An 11,924-nucleotide genomic window follows, 5' to 3' on the forward strand; every position below is an offset into this window, starting at 1 on the left:
ATCACCCATACAAATACAAGTCCAAATATAAAAGTTTCATCCAAATCAGAATTCAAATCGGAGTTCAAATCTCTATTTTTCACTTCAGAAAATTTTTTTCAAACCCCCCAACTTTTCTCTCTTAGATTCACCAATTAAATTCCAAAATCAAATATGGGATCATAAATAAGAATCAAATCTGGGTCAAACACAGTTACCCCAATCCAAGTGGTGAAACTTGCCTCAAAATCCGCCCCAATATGAGGTCCCAATATCATATTATGATAATTAAGCCAAACCCTCATTTAAGTTAGTTTTTCTCAAAGATTATCGCTCATGCAGTCCAAATATCACTCTACGACACTGCATCAATGTAGACTCTACATTTCCTTCGCCCCTTCGCTTCTGCACTTCCGCTTCTACGCTCCTTGTAGCGCACATGCATATGTGCACTTGTGCAATCACTGCCACATCTGCAAAAATCCTTGATCCCAGCAAAATTTACATTTGCGACCCACATGTTTGCTTCTGCAAAGCCACACTTACAGGCCAAATCTCGCAAGTACGAAAACACCATACCTTATCAGCCAATTAAAACTTGAATGACCTGAAGCACATCCGAATATCACCCAAGACCCTTGGGACCCGTCCAACCACACCGCCAGTCCAAAAATATAATGCAAACCTACTCAATGTCTCAAATTATACAAAATAACATCAAAACTTCAAATCACACCTCAGTTCAAGCCTAATTAACTAATCAACGTCCATCTTCAAAAACTCATGCCGAACCACATCTAAACAACTCAAAATGACCTCAAATTGTTCGCACAAGTCCAAAATGATATAATGGAATAGTTGTAAGTCCCAAAACCACCATCTTACATCATTAGCTTAAGGTCAACTCTCGGTCAAACCTACGAATCTTTCAAACCTTCAACTTTCCCGCTTTCGCTAATTAGAGCCACAAAATACCTATGAATTTTCGAATCTATATCCATATTTATTCCTAAGTCTAGAATCACCATACAAAGCTATTAGAACCATCAAAATACCATTCCGGGGCCGTTTACACAAAAGACAAACCTCGGTCAATTCCAATAATTTAAGCTTTCAAAGTAGGAAATAAGTGTTGCAATTCACTCCAAAACTTCCCTAAAACAAAACCAACCATACTCACAAGTTACAAAACCACAAAGAAGCGTACAAAAAGCATCAAATAATGGAATATGGCTCAGATACACAAAACAACCGGCTGAATCATTACATTGTATCTCCTGGAGTTTTTGACACAAATCTCATTCCCAAGTCATGTATATACTGCCAAATCTCTAGGTTCATGGATTTCAACTAGTTCTCCTCAAATGACAAGTCAGGATGCATGTCCTTAGGGAAAATGTTTTAGACCATTTTTTTGCTGGTGGAGGTGCACTTTTCATACGATATTGCCGTTCAACTCGAGCCCTTGCTTGTGATGATGTCATAGCTTCAACTGCTTGCCTACCTTTATTTTAGATACTACACGTAGCATCACCTTTATTCCGCTTCTTTAGTGGCGGTGCAGAAGAGGATGACTTTCATTTAGCTGGGGCATTGGCCTTGGTCGGATGTTATGCATTTGGAGTCCGACGCACCATGCATACCTATAAACATCACTATTAGTCAACTTGTAGAATGATGAATCATAGGAAAAAATTGTCCTAACAACCCCACACTTAGTATTTTAGCACATAGTTTTTCAATTAAATCAATGTTACTCAAACTTCACCTAGTGCAATTAAGCATGATCATATCGTCAAGTCAACTAGTTTGATGCATAACTACATTGTATATACCTTAATTTAACACTAGACCTCGGCCCCGGTGAGCTATCCCATACATAAAGTAAATTCATGATAATTAAGATCATATTATAGTAGTATATCAATCATAAAGACTCGGGATCCAATTGGTACAGGTTTTGCCTTTGAGGAATTTTAGTGAACACTTGGTGCACACTCGTTATGTGTGAGGTCTTGTGTGGATGAGGAATTGCCTCACCCTCCCAAATAGGCTTGTAAATGGAGTGTAGACACTTCTCTAATCAATAACAATAACATTCCTATGGGGTTCATGGGGTTGGGACATTTATAGCATAATTCACCATTGACAACTTTACCAAACTTGCATACTTCATTCAACTTTCAATAGACCCAAGAGAAGAGAGAGAGAGAGAAAAGAAGTTCATACCTTTTCTTTTTTAGAGAGAGTGATGACGGATGTAGCCGAGGTGTGTGTGATTGTGAAGGGAATTTTTGTGTTTATGTTTGTATGCATATGTGTGTGTTTTGTAGCGAAGAGGGGAGGAGTTGGGAATTTGTTTGAGTTGCAGAAAGGTTAGGGCATTTCAATTTGTGTTTTAGGTAGAACGTAGGGGGTTTAAATTTTATTGGGCCTAAAATAAAAGAAAAAGAAAAAAACACTTATCTACCCTCGCAAGCTGTGACATGAGATTGTTCGTGTGCCTGGCGCAGCGATGCGAGGGCTGGGGTGAAGAGAGGGAGTCACGAGGAAAAGGAAAATGTGTGGAGGAACTCCTACTTGGATGGGTGACACAAGACTCCACGTGAGGGGGGAGAGGTGCGATGAAAAGGGCTCATCAAGATTGAGCTCGCGCCTAGCTAGGCAACGCCGAGCTTGAGTCTAGGCAGTGACCTTGTTAGGCGGGGTACAATGCATGTACATGTAATTTTTCATCCGATTTTGACTTCCTTTTGTGTTCTTAGCTCCCCATTTTTCTCCTGATCATATCGTTTCATTTTATCGCTCCCATACTTATTCAAACAACCGAAATTCCCTTAAGATTAACATATTAATGCCCTAAAATAAATAACAAAAACAAAAATCAAGCTAAACTAAACTACACTACGAATGGGATTGCCTCCCGACGAGCGCATATTTAACATCATGGTATGCCGAATAAAATATCACCATGGGTTGCCTCCCATGAAGTACTTGATATAACATTATGGCACGGTGTCGAATGTTCCTTCAAGCATCCACCAATTCTATCGAGGTTTTGTGATGATGAATGTCACTGTCCCAATAATGTTGAACTGTTTGTCCGTTGACCAAGGAGGGGCCACCATTTTCGGGATCCCAAAGTTCTAAAGCACCATGCTTCATAGTCTGCACTACTTCAAATAGACATGACCATCTAGACTTGAGCTTTCTAGGAAAGTGATTCAACCTCGATTGACCAAGAGAAGAGCTTGACTCAGCTCAGACTCATGTTGAATAATGTGGCCTGTCATCCCATCTCTTTTTCTTTTCTTTATACAACACTACATTCTCATATGTGTGCATCCGAAACTCCTCAATCTTATTGATTTGGAACATCCATTTCTTTCCCGCTATATCCATATCAAAGTTGAGCTTCTTGATGCCCAATACGACTTGTGCGCAAGCTCAACGAGAAAGTTACAATCCTTCCCATAAACCAACTTATACGGTAAAGTGCCAATTGGAGTCTTATATACAATCTAATATATCCATAGAGTAACATCTAGCTTGGAAGCCCGATCCTTCCTACTTTTACTCACCATTTTCTTAAGATTTTTCTTCACTTTTCTATTCTAAACCTCAACTTGGCTACTAGTTTACAGATGATAAGTTGTTGTGACCTTGTATTTTACCACACACTTAGCTAAGAGGTTGTCCAACAACTAAGTGAGTACCCCCATGACTAATCAAATCAGGTGGAGTCCCAAATCTTGTGAAAATATTCTTTTTATAAATTCTCCAAAACTTTAGCATCATTTGTAGGCAAAGACACGACCTCTACCAATTTGGACACATAATCAATTATGACGATGAAAATGGGCCTATGAAGTCTATTCCCTGTACATCGAAGATCTCAATCTCAAGTATACTCTTTAATGGCATCTCATGTCTCCTTGAAATTGTACCCGTTCTTTGGCACTTATCACACATTTCACAAAAGCATGTGCATCTCTGAAATTAGAGGCCAATAGAATCCTAAATGCAACATCTTTGAGGTTGTTTTGTCACCACTATGGTTCCCTCCATATGGCGATGCATGATAGTCATGTAACATGGCTTCCATCTCCTCCTCAAGGATGAAGCGAAGAACTGATTGATCTGTATAATGCTTACAAATAAAACATCTCGTCCCATTGATAATATCTAACATCATGAATGAACCTTCTCTTACTATATGATGACAACTCTGGGGGCGTCACCACACTTACAATGATGTTTACATAGTCTGTGTACCATGGGTCTGCAACAGCCATTATGGCTAGAAACTGCTCATCGGGGAAGCTCTCCTTAATCTCACATTCATCAACAACATGTGCACAACTTTCCAAGTGCGATAAGTGATCAACCACCTTACTTTCGATCCCTTTTCAATCTCAAATTTTCACATCAAATTCTTACAAAAGAAGAACCCATCAAATTAGTCTAGGCCTAGCATCCTTTTTCTCAAACAAGTACCCGAAGGTGGCATGTTCCGTGTAGATGTTGACTTTAGTTCCTACCAAGTAGGCTCTAAAATTTTCAAATATCCATACTACCACTGGAAACTCCTTCTATGTAACTGTAATTTATTTGTATTGCTTTCACAGTTTTGCTGGTGTAGTTAATTGAGTAGAACACTTTATTTTTTTCTTTGGCCAGAAATGAACCCAATTTCCATGTCATTGGCATCACACATTAGCTCAAACAGGTCTCCCTAACTTGGGTCTATGATAATGGGTGCAGTCACCAATCGTTTTTTTAATTCCTAAAAAGCCTTCAAGCAATTATCATCAAGCTTGAAAGGGTGGCCTTTTCAAGCATCATGTACAAGGGAGCAAAAATCATAGAGAAATGTTTAATGAATCTACGATAGAAACCTGCATGACCCAAAAAGCCTCTAACTTCTTTGATAAAAATTGGAGGTGGAAATTTATCAATTGCCTTCACTTTTGCCTTGTCCACCTCTAAATCATCTTTAGATACCTTGTGCCCGAGCAAAATTCCTTATCGTATCATAAAATAGCACTTTTCCAGTTTAGCACCGAGTTTGTCCCCCATATCTGTCAAGCACTTTAATCAAATTCGTCAAGCATTCATCAAAAGATGGTCCAAAGACCGGAAAGTCATCCATAAATACATCAATGAATTTCTCTACCACACTAGTGAAGATTGCTATCGTACACCTTCTAAAAGCTGCAGGTGCATTGCACAACCCAAATGACATACTTTTAAAAGCGTATGTGCCATAAGGACAAGTGAAGGTAGTATTCTTTTTGTCCTTCGGTGCAATTTCATTTGATTATAGCCAGAATATCCATCAAGAAAATAATAATAGTCCTGTACGGCTCGCCTATCCAACATTTTCTCAATAAAAGGAAGGGGGCATTGATCCTTTCTATTGACATTATTCAACTTTCGGTAATATATGCAAATTCTCCTACTTATGATAGTTTTAGTTTGAATTAATTCATTATTCTCGTTAACCACCACTATCATTCATCCTTTTTAGGCACACATGGAGCTCACCCACTTGCTATAAAAAATAGGAATGATAATACCTATATCGAGTCACTTATGGCCTCTTTTTATACCACCTCTTTCATGACTGGATTCAAGTGGCGTTGGTGTTACACACTTGGTTTATGCACATCCTCTATGAGAATTTTATGCATATAAAAAATATGGGCTAATTCCATGTATGTCGGAAACAGTCCATCTAATAGCATATGTGTGCTCTCTAATCACTCTCAATAACTTCTCTTCGTGCAAATCAGACAACTCAGAAGATACAACAACGTGCAAGGTTTCGTAAGCACCCAAATAAGCATAGTGAAAGGGAGAGGGCAAGGGGTTAAGATTGAACTTGGGAGCTTCTTCGATAGATGGCATGGGCGACAGCCCAATAGGTCTATCTAGAAGCTCAAAATTTATCATCCCTTTATATAAGCGCATGCATCCAGATAATACATCATCTCCTTAACCTTATTATTCAAATCAATGTTGTCAAACAACATGAGTTCTTTCGTTAGAGGATTGTTTTAGATATACACCCATGTCACTTCTTCCCTTATCTTTCTCAACCACTAAAATAGTCGCTAGGTCCTCATAGTGACTTCGAAGCTAAATTGTCTTGTACATATTGAAAATTTCTTCCATATTGTCAACTATCAGAATTATTTTTCCTTCACGGACTTTTATGATTGCGTCGACGGTGGCTAACAGAGGTCAGCCAAATGTGACTGGGACGTGTTCATCAACTGCATAGTCCAATATGATGAAATCTGTTAGGAGAATAAGTTGCCCAATCTGCATTAGAACTTTTTCCATCACCCCCTCGGGATGGACAATGGACATATCAGCTAATTACAATATGAATGGTGGGTTTTGGATATCCTACCCCCAACAGACTAAAGACTGATAAAGGCATCAAATATATGCTTTCCTCCAAGTCACATAATGCTCGTCTCACATCAACTTCATCAATTCTCACAAGAAAAGCGAAGCTACCAGGATCCTTCAAATATTGTTGCAACTTCTTCTGAGTTATTGAGATGCACTCTTCAGTAAGTGCCATTGTTTCAAACTCAATAAACCTTATTTTATTTTCCACAATTTCCTTGATGTACTTAGCATATATTGGAATTTCATGTAGCACATCAAACAAGGGTAGGTTAAATTGGACTCGGCAAAGCATGTCAAGAAATTTGTTAAACATTCTATCATCATTCATTTTCTTCAATCTTTGCGGAAGGGGGTTGGGCGCCTTGCTACTAGTGTCTTCTCATAATCAGTGATTTTTTCTCACCTTCCAGCATATGCGTAGGAATTAATTCACCTTCCGGAGTGACTTTTTCTTTATTTTTTTCGGTACTTCTTCCAATTCTTTGCCATTTCTCAAAGTTACAGCACTTACTTGAGGATTCTTTTCTGTATCATTTGAAAGAGCTCCCATGGTTTGAGTTTTTAATTTGCCACCAACTGTCCAATCTATCTCTCTAAACTTTGAAAATTAGTCCTAAGTTGCTAGTTATCAATCTTAAGCTGTTGGTTATCATGTAACGGCTTTTTTAACAAATCGTTGGTGCTTTCTTCTGCTGAATGTGGTGGTTTATAGGGTTAATTGTAGCTTCCTTAGGGTTTATATTGATTTCGATTTCCTTTATTTCCACCCTATAAGATGTTCCAGTGATTCCTCCCATTGAGATTATATGTGTTCCCATATTTCACATTCTGGTTCATGGGTCCTCGACATTGTTGGCCCATATAGTAGATAGATTCGGGATTCACTGGGCATTGGCAACTCGTGTGACCATCTCCACAAATTTTATAACATGTAGCCATTTGTTGAACATGCTGCATCTGATGTGCCTGACCCATTTCCATCTTAGTCTTCTAATCGTCAATTTACCTATGTCTACATGCATTGCTGAAATCTCAACTAGCTCAAGTGCACCTGTTGCTCTCTGTTTTATCGTTCTCTTTGGTTCAACCTTACCTTGCCAGTTATAACAATTTATGGTGAAGTTTTTTGAAAGAATCTGAATTTCACTATATGGTTTATGCATGCAACTTCCTCCATAAGCTGAGTCGAGATTCAATTTAGAGGCGTTGTCTAACCCATCCCCAAAAGTATGACCGAACACCTCATCAATCTGACAATGACGCAGGCAATCTCTGAGTAGCTTCTTGCAAATTTCTCAAGCTTGATGAAGAGTCTCGGAATCTCTTTCTGCAACCATTCCTTTGCTTGCCACAATAAAGGAAAGGAAAATGAAGTTAGTTTAACGTAATCTTTGGAAATGTTCGGATAGTTGTATATATCTGTAATCTCCAAAAAGTTCTGTATGCGCCTTTGTGGATATATATGAGATAGACCCACAAAAGTGCCTTGTGGACTGAATTAGCTACACTATGTACTGCTTCATCTCGGAGTGACCACTTATGTTAGGCTTCACGTCGCATGTGTCATGTTCGCGAGATTAGGCCTTGCAACCTCTATCACCAGTCTCTCATCATTTCATGGCATCTCTATTGGCTACGATTCTACTATGATGCCCAACTCTATAGATCTAGTTCTTGTTTGGTCTCCCTACTTAACTTGTGAAAGAGTCTTTTAGGTTCAGGTTCATAAGGAAGAAGATCGTTCAACATGTTACTTCTTTATAGAATTCCGTGTGAACACCTGTAGAAGCAAAAATAGCAAACAAATTAAAATCAAACAAATATTGAATTAAAGCTAATATGAGACTAGTAGCTAATTCCTAAATCATTGTGAATGATTCAAAAATACTGTTGGGGCCTAAATCACACGCAAGAATACATGGCCGACAAGTAATAAAGTGATGAGAAAGTATTGTTCCCATGAGAATTTATAATCAACTATTGCCTAAACTAAACTACTTATGAGTTAAGTGTTAAAGCAGTTTTGATGAAGATAAATGTGATTTTTATTATCTAAAATTACTACTGAAACTTAGAAACAGTCTCAAGGACAAGAATGCAAGTATAGCTAACAAACACATACAAGAAAATTCAATAAGGATGGAGATATTCTGGGGTTATGGGATTAACTTATCTTCTATTAAGTTTTCTGGTTGTTTCAACTGCTCGATTTATCATATTTACTGATTAACAGGATTTACTATACTCGTGAAGTTCTTTTGGTACTTCATTCACCTATTTAAGACAACCTAGTACTATACGTCTATAGAGTCAAAATTAACAAGAACACATGTATATATCCTGCACAAATAACCAAGTAAGACAATAAGCATATCCTAATCTCTAATCTATACTCTGATGTTCAGATTCATGAGCTTAGTCTATTCAATATTATATCCAATATATAGTTCCCACTTTTGAGTTCAACTATAAAATCATAGATAGTATTCTACTATTAGCTATACAGTAAAATAATATAGCGTATGTTTGAATAAACAAATCAATACGTAAAATCAGGTAATATCGTCTACCGTCAAACAACAATATTTTTAATAAAAATCCATAAAACTAGAACAAAAGGGGATGTAGACATTTATGTTCATAAAAACAATCAAAATATTATTTTGAATCATAATAGCTACATATACGAGATCAAGGATGGAAAAATCAATTAAATTCATGCTCTGTTTGTGTTCCTAAGCCTTTTCTGCCTTAACAATTTGCCAACCATTCACTAAACATGTTTAGGAAGTATTTATAAGCTAGGGTCAAAGTATCTAAGTCAAAAAATTAGTGGGAAATAAATATTTTTCAGACTGAGGGGTTCAAGGTGCCTCACCTCGCGAGTCTAGGTCTAGAGCGCGCCTGGGACCTCGCGATGACAGGCCTAGCACGAGCTCTTCCTCGCTAGGATCCAGGCGACGCCTGGTCTTGCGTGAGCCTCCAAGCCTTGTTTCGATTTTCATCTTCTCGTGCTCTTTTCTTGTGGCTTTAAAATATCTTTGTGTAACCTTAAATATGTTTTACATTCCAATGATCTTACACATAATAACAATTTAATTAAGCTCAAATATCGCACAATTTATCATTAAACACAAAAATATCTTTGTGCAACATTCATTCCTTTTCACAATCCAATGATCCTACACATAAACATAACATAACAAAGCTCAAACATCGCACATTGTGTCCTTAAGAATACAAATATAAGGTAATTAATATACTAAAAATAAAGAATTATAGCCAAACATCATCAAACCACTCGGTCTCTGATGCTCATACTTAAACTGCTGACAATTCAAATACCATGAAACATGCCCAACAATGTACTTCTTCATCCTATGTCACAAATATTACTACTTCAGATCACAATATATCTTTGCAACACTTAGATGTATATAATACCTTGAATTGTGAGCCTCCCCGAGGATAAACTACCTCAAATCATGAACAAAGGAACAGAAATCTGACCCGAAGTCGCAATACACCATCATCTCCAATGACCACCTCTTTAGCACCACCTTGTAACAGTGTATCCTTGAGGACAATCAAATAGAAATCATAATATTAATGAGCCTTGATGCGCTCAAACAAGGAAGACTGCAGAATCGTGCAAGCAAGAATTCTAATAGGCTCGAAAATATCACACCTCACCAATCTATTAGCCAAGGACTGAACATCCATAGCCAAAAGCCTCTCCTCAGCTGAAATGAATGTCAAACCACCCATGATCTCTTCCTTTCTACTGAAGGTATCTACTACCACATTCGTCTTGTGTTGATGATACAAGTGTAATAACCCGATTTTTTTATATACTTGCTAATTTTTAGATTTGGCGAAATAATTTTATTTATAATTATTAGATCAAATTCTAATATAGTAGAATGATATTTGTTATTATAATATATAAATAGTACACTAGTTAATTTCTAGAGGGCTAAATGTTACATTATATAATTGTTGGTAAATTATCTAATTTAGTGGGAGTGTTTACTGAAAAAGCTAGTGGGTCTCTCACGTGTGAGAAGGAAAATATACGCTAAGGGTTTTATTCCTTAGGGTAGTCGAAACAAAGAAATAAAGAAGGTCTATAGGAGAGGAATTGGCGGCTGTACAGTAAGAGACATAGAAGCTTGGAATTAGACTGTAAGTACCGAGTCATGAAGCAGTGTTTGATAGAGTCTTGTTCATGGGTATGTAGTTGTCCATACTTATGACCTTGAGGCTACTGAACATTTAGGATATTTCCTTTCTTTCATTTTTTATTCGTGGGTTGAGCTAAATGAAGTTGAACCTTGAGATGTCCCTTTCATAGACGACTAGGACACGTGTATCCTCCTCTGTTGGACGACACAATTGACGTGGAAGTTTTGGATAATCATATGTTAAGTATAGTGTGACCTTGAGTACATGTTGTGTTGTGCATTTGTTGTAGTTGAGATTTGACAAGTTGTATATTTTGGAATAATTTGATTTTCAAAGGAATCTCTTCAACAAATTTTAAAAAGTTTAGGAGTTAGTCAAACTTGATCGGCAAAGTGGTCCAAGGATACAACATTTGCCTAAGAGCCACTTATGCATAATTTGAGGTTGTAGATATAACTCTCTTGAATGAGTCTGATCAGGAGAGAGAAGAGCTAAGCAAAAACTAAAAAGTGTGTTAGTTTAGCCATGTCTAGGCTATTGGGATTGGTAATGAAAGATATTTTGAAAATATTCTTATACAATTCTCAGCTTATCGATGATTTAGTAAAGTAATGTTATAAGTATGACTATGGTGTAAGATTACATAATTTAAGTAAATTGAGTAGTTGCCAGATAGTGGCACTATGTGATACAAAATATATTCATAGTGAGTGTCTCTAGGTAAATTTCAACTTCTGAGAGAAAATAATACTTTATTATAAGGCTTAATGCACTAATATAATAATAAGTTGAGTATAAAACTCAGTGTACATAAGTATGATCAGCTGTTAAAGTAAGAGTAAGTCGTGAAGTATAAATATTGACATACAAGAGATAAAAGAGTTAGATAGTCAGAATAATATATTCTAAGACTTGTTACATTTGGTGTGAACATATCGTGATGTCTTTGACCATATAAAAGACATTATTAATTGTCACATACTAGATGGACCGAGTATTAAAATATTTCCTTAACCTTCTAATTATTATATTTATAAATTACATGTGGGAATATTTTTATAGTTGATAGAAATACGTGTAGCAGTTGAGGATGGTCCTATGGACATCGAGATAATGTCGAGTAAATACAGAGGTTATAAGTGTGAATTTCTATTCTTATAGTATGATGCTTTGGGTTTTGAGGTATCCAGAAAAATGGTAATAGGTCAATGGTATTATGCCTGCTAAGGGTAGAGTCCATGTGACACAATAATTGTCTTTGTTTGAGCAAGCAAAGTTCATCGATATTATTAGAGGGAATAATAATCAGCTTTTAATGGTGGGACCTACTTGATAAT

The sequence above is a fragment of the Nicotiana tabacum genome, chromosome 22 (assembly GCF_000715075.1).
Source record: "Nicotiana tabacum cultivar K326 chromosome 22, ASM71507v2, whole genome shotgun sequence".
Classification (NCBI taxonomy): domain Eukaryota; kingdom Viridiplantae; phylum Streptophyta; class Magnoliopsida; order Solanales; family Solanaceae; genus Nicotiana; species Nicotiana tabacum.